Source organism: Nannospalax galili, unplaced genomic scaffold (genome assembly GCF_000622305.1).
Source record: "Nannospalax galili isolate Female #2095 unplaced genomic scaffold, S.galili_v1.0 scaffold744, whole genome shotgun sequence".
Classification (NCBI taxonomy): Eukaryota; Metazoa; Chordata; class Mammalia; order Rodentia; family Spalacidae; genus Nannospalax; species Nannospalax galili.
In genome coordinates this window covers 955877-968598 of record NW_008351509.1, presented here as the reverse complement: position 1 = coordinate 968598, position 12722 = coordinate 955877, and positions in this window count along the sequence as shown.

Below are 12722 nucleotides of genomic sequence, written 5' to 3'. Positions count from 1 at the left end.
AATTTCTTGTTACATTTATTATTTGAGCAGATGTGTGGTTGTGTGGGCATACCACAGTACATACAGTGTGAAGGTCAGGGGACAACTTGCAGGAGTCAGTTTTCTCCTACCGCATGTGTCCTGGAGCTCAAACTTAGTGCATTATGCTTGGTAGCAAGCTCCTTTACCTCTTGATCAATCCATCATGCCTGCCTGGGGTCTCCTCATGTAGGGAGCTTCTGTGTAGGTTATATTTTAGATATTTTTTTTTCCCTCTGGAAGCCAAAATACGCCAAAAGTTTTCATTCAAATGACCGGTTTATTCTGTATCTACCCTGTGCATTCAGAGTGTGCTCAAATACATGGGTTGTGAGGTGCTGCTTTCCTGGAAAAGAAAGCCTTAAATGCCAAAGCCAGAAGAGAGCGAGAGAGCGAGAGTGAGAGAGGAGAGGTGAGAGAGGAAAAGGAGAGAGAGGAGAGAGTGGGGAGAGGGAAAGGAGAGAGAGGGGAGGGGGGAGAGGGGGGGGGAGAGAGAGAGAGAGAGAGAGAGAGAGAGAGCGAGAGAGAGAGAGAGAGAGCGAGAGAGAGAGAGAGAGAGCGAGAGAGAGAGAGAGAGAGCGAGAGAGAGAGAGAGAGAGCGAGAGAGAGAGAGAGAGAGCGAGAGAGAGAGAGAGAGAGCGAGAGAGAGAGAGAGAGAGCGAGAGAGAGAGAGAGAGAGCGAGAGAGAGAGAGAGAGAGCGAGAGAGAGAGAGAGAGAGCGAGAGAGAGAGAGAGAGAGAGAGAGAGAGAGAGAGAGAGAGAGGCTGTCTAGCACCTCTGCACAGAGGAGAAAGGGAGAAAGAAGTCAGAGAGGGGAGCACAGGGCAGGAGGGAGGGTTGGTAGGGGAGCGGATGAAATAGGAAAAAGAAGGGGAAGGAGGAGAGAGAAGGGGGCAGAAGGAGGAGGAGATGGAGAGAAAGGAGAAGATGGGGAGGAGAGGAGGGAGGAGGCAATAAGGGAAAGGGGGAACAGGAGAGAGTGAGAGAGAGGGAGGGAAGGAGAAGAGGAGGGAAGGAGAGGGTGGAGAAAAGGGAGGGGGAAGGTAAGGAGGGAGAGAGGGAGATAGAAAGGAAGGAGAAGGAGGTGGAAAGGAGGGGGAGAGGGGAGAAGGGCTTAGAGGAAGGTGCCCTGTGCCTTTTCTGTGGTCTCCTGAACTGCTGCCACTGTTATTCAGCTTGTTCTGTCCTGAGGGAAGCCTGAGCTCTCTATGGTGCTAGTGCCACAATGGGCACTGCATCCCAGTGCCAAGCACACAGATAAGAACTGTTCTCTGCATCTGCTTGGGAGGTTTGTCCCTGAGCAGTGGGGATGGAAGGATGGGTTTAGGGACTGGCTCCTGCCTTGACTTTGTTCTCACTTTGGTGGGTTGACTTCAGACCTCTCTCTGCTGCCTGAAGACAAGCCTGGGAGGCTCTATTGATGTTAGTCGCCCGCTGTGCCTCTCCGCACCTCGACTTCCTCGCTGCGCTCTGAGAACGCAGGCATTGTGCCCTGAATTATGATCTTGCTGTGATAATATGCCTGTATTGATTCAACAGAATGACTTGTCTATTCTGTCTTCACTCCCCCATCTCTGAGAAGGGAGACTGACAATCAAGAACAGAAATATTTTGGACTTTGTGTCTTGTGGCATGAAGATGATAAAAGTGTAATAATTGCAAAATAAAATTTTATGTGGAAATGCAGTTCTTTCTGAACCCAGAGGGTGAACCTCTCTTGGAAAGCACTTATTCTAGGGTGGTGTTAAAATGCTGCATCGTCTGAGGTCCTAAGCAGAGGAAAATGGCGTTGAACTGAAGGCACAGTAACCCAGAGGTAAATATGTAGATGCTGCTGCCTGGGTCTCAGAGGCACCATGTCAGCCCTGCTTTATTCTTAGGGTCTTTGGGCTCTGAGGGTTTTGGCAGCTTACCTGGCACTACAGATAGAGCCATGGAGGGCCACCGCAGAGGTCTCAACCCCACCTGCGGGAAAGTTTGGCTTTCCTGTGGACCCACATCTATGGAAGCAGGCTGGATTCCAAAATGACAGCATATGTAACCAATCCCTTGTATAAAATAACCTGATTGACTGGGATCTTCTTCATTCTTTCCACTTTTAAGAAAAGTAACTGTTTTTGTAAAGAAGTGGGGCACTAGTTTCCTTCAAAGCTGTTCCTTACCTGCTCCCACCTTTGTATCGTGAGGCAGTCACTGGTTTGAAGCTTTAGAGTCTCAGGTTTCTACCAATCCCTCCAGACTCCCCATGGACTGGAAAGCAGAGGCTAGAGTGGAACTTGAGGGTGGCAACTTCCCTCCCAGTTCAGCCTCTGGGTGCAGAAAACTTGGATATAAAGGAGCCTCCTTTGTGTGTGTCTCTGTCCAAATTCCCCATTTACCAGGTTGCCAGTATTACTGAGTTAGAGAGACCCTATCTGGTGTGGTCTCATCTCAGCCAGGGATCTTCTCAAGGTTCTTCAGGCCAGGATGCAAGCATGCTTTTCACAGACTGTTCACCTCAGGGGAGCAGTTGCTACTCATGCAAGAAACCTGTCCCACACTGACCAGTCCTTGTTGCTCCTGACCCATGGGCCTCAGGATCCCATCAAGGAAGTAGGAGCTTGGGTAGGTCAATGCTCCCATAGAGTTCCCCACAGGACAAATGCTCAGGGAGGGCTTGCCAGAACACAAATGAGCCCAGGGCACTGAGGTAGGCAGAGATGAAGGGCTCAGGTCAATTTTGGCCAGTGTCCATGGGGAATCCGCACATACAGAGGATATTAGGGATCCTGTGTGAGTTCACTGTAGGAGGCAAAGTTGCAAGGCTGGTCTTCAGCAGAATAGCTTTGTTTCTAATTTGTGTTTATTGTTTTAATAAATCTGCTAGCTAGATGGTGCATTAAATACCTGTCCTTTAAAGGGAAAAAGAATTTCTTCTAATTGTTAAAATATACTATAATATATGAACACATATAAAATACAAATATAAGCACACATGCATTTATATATATACATAATACATATGCTTATCATATATAGACACGCAGATATACACAGATATGTACACTTACAATATACCTGTAAGTATATATACACACATGTACATATACACACATATATAAAAACACAATATATCTACATGTATGATGGATACATATACATATATATCCATGCACACATATGTGTAACACATGAAATTATGAACATGTGTGCTCATGCAACACATTCATATTAAATACATATATGCTTTCACATTTATATGCAGGGGACATACAATGTTTACATATACATATATAGTATATGAATATAATTGCCCACATAAATACATAAACACAAAAACAGACACTGCTCCCCAAAACCATCTATTGTATAAGAGACTTTTCTTGGAGAAATGAAACACATATCTACTCACCCCAGAAAGAGAATCTACAACAGACCAAAGTCCAACTTGGTGAACCAATGAGTTTTTATTGTGATTACTAACAGGGGTATGGGTGAGGGGTTATTTAGCAGGGATGACTCACAAGTAGCTGTGTTGTAGTCAGCTTTCTATTCCTGTAATAATACACTCTTCCAAGTGATAGTCCCTCACTGAGAGAAGCCAAGGCAGGAACCTGGAGATAGGCGCATGGAGCAGAGACCACGGAGGAACGCTACCTGCTGGCTTGTTCTTCCAGCCTGTGCTCAGCGCTTGCCTTCTCATAGAAACTACGTTAGGCTGGACCCTCCCACATCACTCAATAAGAAAAGGCCTCACGGACATGCCCACAGGCCAATCCAATAGAGACAATTCTCTGACTGAGGTTCCCTCTTCCCAGGTGTGCCAAGTTGACAACCGAAGCTGCCAAGCACAAGCTGTATCACCAAAAAAAGCCCATCCAAACATGGGTGACAACTCACAGAAGCTGCAACCCTGGAACTCTCTGCACAACTTACAGGCAGCTCGACAGATCCAAGAAATCTTCCCCCTACAGCTAAACTGGTCAGAGCCTCTTCCTCAGGAAGCTGTGGAGGGGCCTTTGACAATCTTGTAAGTTTGCAGCCACTCCGTATCCCTGATGACACTGGTATCCAGTTCACTCCTGTGTGGATGACCTCGCCTGGGTGAAGCCAAGGCAGATGTGCCAAGCTGAGGGATGGCTGAAGAGGCCATCGTGGTGAAGTGCTTGGCTCCACCTATGCCCTTGACTTGGTTTTGAGGTTACCTGAGCCAGTATGCTCTGTGACTCTCCAGGCAGTTGAAACTGGGGTACAATCGAAGTCCTGCAGTCTGGGAACTGGACTCCAGGGTGTGGCTACTGGGACAGAGACAAGGATGGAGTGAGTGAGACTTCAGACAAGAATCATTACTCCTGAGGATTCATCTTTCTGAGCTACATCCCATGTACAAATCTAGTGTCCAGAAAGGATACTGTGATCATCAACTTCTGCCTGCCTGTTGGCAAGTGAGGCAGTGTTCAGCACACCTGCACCCTAATATGGACACACACCAAGATCAAGACAAGGGCTTATCCCCCTCCTAAGTCCTGACAAATGCACCTGGGTCATTTCCTCTGTACCTTAATTCTCGTAACACAGCCTGGGCTGCCCCCTTGGTGACTAACCTTTCGAAGTACAGCCCCACTGGAAGCTGCAGCAGTGTCTAGCAGCATGGGAGCTTCTTCAGGGACCATCTCACAGAGGCAGTGGGGTTCCCAGCACCTGCAGGAGGTGGGCTTGCATGCTTCTAGGCCTGTCTGACTTCAGGGTCATAATAATGGCCTTTCAAATAATGCCCTTTTATTTGTATGAGGTGGTGGACCTCCTGTGGCTAATCCAAAACATGGACTATTTAAGAAGGAGACAAAGGGAAGGAAGAAAATGTCCCCAGTTTCAAAATGGAAAATCCCATGAGTGTTCTTTAAGGAAATTGCAGTGGGAAGGACCCTGTCCTTCCAGCTTGAGTGGCTGCCTCATTCTAAGCCCATGGTAAGGGCTGGACATTCACTCAGGCTCACAGAAACACATGGGTGTCTGAAAACGGAGACATGGAAGCTGGTTGGGGGATGGCTTCCACTGGCTGTGGGCCTTAGGTGGAGACTGATTTATAAGTCACCCACTTGTGTTCCTTACAAAGCACTTCAGGCGGGATGCCAGGATCTCACTGAGCAAGCCCTTTCTGGCCACTGCTGCTTGTAGATGTGCCCAGTACAGGCATGAGCATGGGGAAGTTGGGCCCCAGGGATATCATCTATCCCCAAGATATATGTCGTGGGCAGTGGCTCCCCTCTGCCTCTGCCTTGACAGGCTGAGAGCAGTAGAATCTGCTTCTGTTGGATAGAATGGAAGGTGAGGTCTGCTCCATGCTTTGCTAGGTTGTGATCTGCTTTTGTGATTCCTGCCCTTGGGTCTGTAGTAAAAGCCCACGACACATTAATTGTCAGGCACAGCTGAATTAGCTTAGTGTGTCCAGTGAGTTAAGATCTGCAACATGAGCCTGTGTTTTGCCTCTGCTTTTGTTCAGGAAAGGGTGGTATCATCTAGGACAAGAACAAATCTGCTAGTACTGTGGGTAGAAAGAATAAACCCTATGAGCGCTTTGATTTAAGCACTGTGTGTGTGTTTCTGAGACTATAACACATATCTGTGTACATGTGTAAACGTATGTGTGAATGCGTGTGTGTGAATGTGCATATGAGTGTGTGAGATTGTATGAATGCATCTCTGTGCATGTGAAAATGTACATGAGGGTGTGTGTGTATGTATGCGTACATGTGTGTACATGCATGTGAGTATATATGAGACTGTGATAATGTAGGAATCAGGATATGTGAATATGTATGTGTGCAAGTATGCACATATATGAGAGATTCATGAACACATCCATATGCATGTATGTGACTGTATGCACATTTGTGTGAATATGTGCATGTATATGTGAAACTGTAGCAATGCATCTCTGGATATGTAAATGTGCATGTGGGACTATGTGTGCATGTATGTGAGAGAGACTATATAAATGCATCTGTCATGCATTGTGAAATGTGTGGGCATGTGTATACATGTATGTGACTATGTGTGTATAAATATGTATGAACATGTGCATGTATATATGAGAATGTATGAATGAATATTGGGATAGGTAAAGATGTGTGTGAATGTATGTGTGCATGAACATGCTCCCTAATCATGGAAAGTAAATGGAGGAGCTGGGCAGTGAGCTGGGGGGCAGAAGAAATGGCAGCTCCTCTACCCTGACCCACATTTGTGGAGAGAGATCATTCTAAACTGTGGCAGCAGGAAATCAAGAGTATGTGTGTGTGTGTGTGTGTGTGTGTGTGTGTGTGTGTGGCTGCCTCCTGAGGAGTGGCCTGGACTTCTTAAAGGAATAATGAAATTCCTTTAGATATCTTTTGTTTCTTGAATTTTAATGAAAAGATTGATTTCCAGTCATTATTTATCTATTGTCAAATTTAACAAACAGCTGTAGTGATAATTGCTGAGTTTCTACTCTGTGTTTAGAGGGAACTGTCAGTTCACAAACATGGAATCGTGCTATTATCTATGTCTAAGGCACTTTTCTGTAAATATACAGACTTAGCGCTGGTTTTCAATAAATATACAAAGATGTTAATTATCACTATAACTACGTTAACACAAAAATACATAAAAAATAAATAACAGAAATGCTATTTTTCTATTAGAAATTCAAAAACATTTGCTTTGAGGCAGCATGTCACATACTATTTTGGAAACTGTGCCACTATCAAGTCTGTTTTCCAGACCCCAGTGACTGTCTTCCTGGCCCTGGCTTTCTTGAAGAGACCCTGATCTGCTGTGTGACTTTCCTTCAGGCTTCTCTGTTCTTAGTGGTTATAGGCGACAGGGAGGCACTGTGAGATTCAGTCTCTAGAGGCCAGATTTTCAAATGCATTGGTTTTGAACTTCTCTAGACACAGTAGGCATGTTCTTCTGAACTCTACCAGAGGAGATGCTGTGGCTCTGGCACAGGTGTGTGAGCCCCTCAAAGAAATCTGATTTTGGGGCTGGAGAGATGGCTCAATGCTTAAGAACACTGGTTGTTCTGCAAGAAGACGTGGGTTCAAATTCCAGCACCCACATGACAGCTAACAACTGTCCATAACTCCAGTTTCAGGGGATCCGATGGCCTCTTCTGTCCTCCGTGGGCATTGCATGACACAGGCGCTTTTACCTACATGCAGGCAATACACTCATAGATGTAAAATAAAAATAATAAATAATAATTTTAAAAGGTCTGATTTGGGAGCCTTTGCCCATTAGGATGGAAGGCTGCCCACTATCTTGGCACAAAGCTGGAAGAGGATCAATTAAGACATATATTTTCTACTGGTCTTTCCCTTCTTTACAGCCATGTTACCAGAGTCCCTCCATGTGGGTTGCAGGTGTCAAGGGGCATATGAAGGAGGGGCCCAGGCCTACTTGGAGGTACTAACTGGGAAAACAGCCTGGCCATTCCTCTGGAGACAGTCACCCTCAGTTACTCTGAGTTCTTGACCAAGGTAATGCATTAGTGGTTTTGTCTAGTTGTCTATGTGTGTGCTTATTAGCATGTGTGCACGTTTGCTCTTCATGACCATGAAAGACAAAGTTTCTACACTCGACATTTAAGTTCTAGAAAGGGACCAAAATCTGTATCTATCTGTTATCACCTGAGAATGGAACCAATAGGATACATACAGAGTAAATACATGCATGCACATTATATACATGCTACCTACAGAGAGGGGGAGAGAGAGAGAGGGAAAGGGAGAGGGAGGGGAGAGAGAGGGAGGGAAGGAGGGGGAGAGAGAGAATTTTGTTGTAAGGAACTAGCACACATAATTATGAAGATTTGTGAAGACCAACAAATCCCTGTAATCTTCAGGGAGCACTGGTAGGCAGGAGAAGAGGGAGTGGTACAGCCCCAGTCTGAGAGCTGATGAGGTAGCTACAGTCTGAACATTAGCAAGCTGGAGACCCAGGAGAGTTCTCAATGGCTAAAACCAAAGAAAAACAAGAAAAAGACCAAAGAAGGCATAGCAACAAAGCTAATAAATTAAAGTAGAATACTGAAAATTCCAAGTAATCCAGAAGAAATCTGAAAATAGAAACAGATATGAAGAGAACAAAAACCTATGATGGTAGCTCTACATACAAACATACCAGTGACTACATTAACTATAAATGGTCTAAACTCACCTATTAAACAGCAAAGTATTTCAAATTGGGGTAGAAGCAGAGACTTGACTATATGCTGTCAACAAGAAACCCATTTTAAGTTGGATAAACAATCTAAAATCAAAAGGGTCATAATAGATTAAGATAGAAATCTGGGGCCAGAGAGATGGCTCAGTGGGTAAAGGCTCCTGCCACCAACTCTGATGGCCCAAGTTCGGTCCCCAGTCCCACATAGTAGAAGGAGGGAACTGACTCCCACATGTTGTCCTCTAACCTATACACACACACACACACACACACACACACACACACACCATGGCATGTGTGCATCCACACACATAATGTAAAAAAAAGATGCAGACATGGTTAAAAAAGAATTCAGATTGCTTGTATGAGTCAAGTAAAGTAGAATGCATACAGAATGGAACAATTACCAAGGATAAAGAGGAAAATTGTACAGAGAACAGTCAATGACCATGAAGGCATAGTAAATATATATGTGTTTAAAAGCAGAACTCCAGAATTCACAAAGTAAAAAGCACAACTGAAAAAGGTCCATAACCAAATCCACAACATTTGGACATTTTTCTGGGCCTTTCTCTGTAACTGACAGAATAAGTTGATAGTCAGCAAAGACACAGACAGCCTGAATGATGCAATTGAATAGGTAGATTTAACTGATACATGTAGCCCTTTGTAGCCAACAACAGCAGGATGCATCAAGTGCATGTGAGGGGATGAAGAGATGGCCTATTGGTTAGGAATGCATGCTATTTTACAGAGGACCCAATTTCAGCTATCAGCACCCACATCAGGCAGCTCATAAAAGCCTGTAGATCTAGCTCTAGTGGATCCTATGCCCTCTTCAGGCCCCTATGGGCACCTGCACCTAAGTGTACATACACACACAGAGAGAAACATGCATATATACATAATTAAAAATAAAATAAACCTTCAAGTGAACATGGGGTATCCACTAAGATAGGCTATATCTTGTGGCCTAGAACAAAACTTAAAAAAAATCATGTGAATCATTTAAAATATGTTCTCTGTATATAATGAGTAAAGTGGAATCACAACAGAATAACATTGAAATAATCCACAAATATTTGGAAATTGAATAAGATATTTGTACAAGAAGAAGAGGAGAAAAGGTGGAAGAGGAGGAAGAAGAAGAAAAGAAGAACTCTTTGATCCAATAATAAGATCTAAATGGGAAAAAATTATGCTTAAATGAAAATGAAAACACTGCATCAAAGTTTGTGGGAAACAGTTGAACAGCAATGAGAAGGAATTCACAACATAAAACATTATGCTAGAAATCTATAGCATGAGTTACTTTATTTGAAAACAACAAAGCTTCCAGATTGCTAATCTAATCTTTTATATCTAGGAGTTGAATAAAGAAGAGTATATTAAATTCAAAGTAGGTGAAGGGAAAAATAATAAAGATAAGGGACTACGTTAAGTTGAGAACAGGAAAGCAATAGAGAAAAATCAATGAATTCAAGAGCCAGTTCTTGGAAAATCTAAATAAAGCTGATAAACTGCTGGAGAGAGTAACTGAGATGAAAGACAGATAGGTGCTGTGATTTGAGTGTGAAATGTCCCTACAGGCACACACAGTTGAGCACTTGGTGCTGTTTAGGTGGTGCTGTTTAGCGAGGTTATGGAACCTTTAGGAGGTGGAGCCTCTTTGGAGGAAGTGAGTCACTCGGGGATGGGCCATGAGGCTTTATAATCTTGGGATGGGCCATGAGGCTTTATAATCTTGCCCTACTTCCTGTCTGCTCTCTGCTTCCTGTTAAGCCAGGAGGTGGGGAGTGTGAGGAGATCAAGCTGTATACTACTGCTACCACGGAGCCACCTGCTATGCAGGCCCATGTCTCGGGGCAGGAAGTTCATTGATGTGTGACATGCAAGTACATCTTCAGTACCTGCTACTAAAAATGTTTTTTTTTTTTTTAATTTAAAAAGTTATGGACACAGAACGTGAAATGCCTCATGCATGTGGCGGACCTCAGTTCTTCCATCTGACCCAGAGCTTTTCAACGTAGCCCCTTGGTGGAGTTTGGGTGCCACTAATACATACGTACATACATACATACATACATACATACACAGATTAAAAATAATAATTATTTTTAAAAAGATTTCCAGCATAGTTAACATTTGCTGTGAAAATTGCTGACATAAAAATAATATTAGTTCCTGGGGACCTACATACATAGTAGAAGCAAGGAACTGACTTCCACAGTTATCCTCTGACCTCTACACACATGTGCCATTCACATATGCACATGCATAAAATAAAATTTAATATTTTTTATAGAAATCTTATTTTAAGCTGGGAGCGATGGCACACGCCTTTAATCCCAGCACTTGAGAGGCAGAGACAGGCAGATCTCTGTGAGATCAAGGCCTGCCTGGTCTACATAGTGAATTCCAGGCCAGCCAGGGCTACAGGGACACTCTGTCTCAAAAAAAAAAAAAAAAAAAAAAAACCACCTTATTTTAAAATAGCGATGACCCAAGGTTAAGCCTGAGAATGTATGACCTTAGGCCTCATTCCTTTGAAACAAAATTGTTAATTTTGCTTATAGTGAAGATATCTTACCTTTCTGCATCCCTTTGCCTTATCAATTGCAATTCTGCGAGGTACCCCTTAGGAACCATATGGGGTCTCATTTAGGTTTCTTAGCAACCCTTTGAAGATAGCAGCTTCAAGCTCCACCAAAATCTTATACATGACTGTTCCAAAAATAGGAGTTGTTCCCCTCCCAGAGGGGCTGGTGCCCATACTTGGGTGTGCCTCACATCCTGTGACTCCTTTGTGAAGCACAGGAACAACCATGTTCTCCTGTGTGTTTGTCTTTCTTCTGAGCATCTCCTTTTCTCTTAACCCCCTCAGGTTGCTGAGGGTGACAGAGTGGAGCTGTGCCCCCTGCCTGTCCTCCCAAATGCTGGACACCTGCACCCCAGATGCTTTTCCCAACAGCACTCCAATATTAAGCAGTCCTCACATACTTGTGTATGTGCCAACATTTAACCTCATTGTGCCTCCACTGCCTGCAGTGTCTATGGCCCCAGGGAGATTAAGTGCCACTGGCTCAAGGGCCTGGGGCTGCAGAGCCCTGCTGGCCAGAGTTCCCAGTGTGGGTTGAGGGCTGGCTGCGTGTTTCTACGCAGCCTCTGCAGTCCCTGCGACACCTTTGCTGTGGCCTTCTCCAGTCGCCCTAGTTCCTCCATCAGAGAAAATGTTTGTAAAGTGGCTGGACATGAGGCCTCGTACCACTGTTGGCAGTGCAGGATGTATAGGAGTATGTGTATGCAGTTCGATAAGCAGAGGCCTCTGTTTAAGCCCCTTATACCCTAGCCAGTTGGGGTTCAGTTTCCTCATCTGAAAAACGAGTCTCATCAGGTTGTGAAAACCAGAAGTTATGTGAAAGGTTTCTTATAGCATTGTCACCTTCTGTTATTAACATTATAAAGCTATTATTATTATTAATTATTATTAATAGCATTGTCACCTTCTGTTATTAACATTATAAAGCTATTATTATTATTATTATTATTATTACACAATTGGCCTTTGCCCATAAATCAGAGGAAAATAGACTACTGTGTGGAGCCAACAAATCCAACAGGAAGCACTTTCTGCTCTGCCAAGCTTATTAGGGATGAGCAAAGCCTCTTTAGTAACTGATAGAGATGTGGGTCTTAGTGTGGACATTGAGTCATTGCAATGGAGAGGCCAAGAATTTCATACAGATGGCAGCCAGGTTCCAGATGCAGGGCAGCCAGATCCTGGCACAGACCAGCTTAAGACAAGATTAGTGCGGAGCACAGAGCACTGGGTGGGTCTGCGTGGGTGAGATAAGGAAGCTGGGGAGCAGCCAATGGCCACCACTGCCTGGGCTCCCCTAGGAGGAGGCTGGACCGGCATGGAGCCCCTTGCAGCTAGGGGGTGCCTTCAGAGCTGTCACTGTGTCACTGTGTGACTGGAACAAGAAATACTCATGGCTTTTGCAGCAAGGAAGACTCCTGAAAGGAATGTGAATTCACAGGACCTTCTGCAAACAGGCTTTGGTGCCCAGAGGAAACAGAGCAGGCCAACAGAGGGCGGCTGGCTCCTGGCACCTGCATGCACCCAGGAACGCCTCTGCCTCTAAGGACAGACTTCATCAGGCACCTCCTCCGCCTCACTGGAGGTTACACAGTACCTTCTCTTCCCCCTCACCCTTCTGTCCCTACCCTGATACACCACCCCTCTCTTACCTTTCCCTTCTGTTTCCTGTGTGAGTTGGAACTGCTCAGATGTGGCCCATCACCAAAGGGTGGAAAGGGCAGCTACAGTGTGCTGGTTAGCTGGACTTTACAAATGTGGACAGACTCAGCACACATTGCCCTGCAATGCCAACAGAACCGCATGAGCAGTACACGCCAACTTCATGCATGTGTGTCAGTGCACAGCTGCTGTGCAAACGGCTGTAAGTCAGCCCAGATTTGTCAGTGCATGCATGTTTGCTCAGCCTTAGAACACCCTA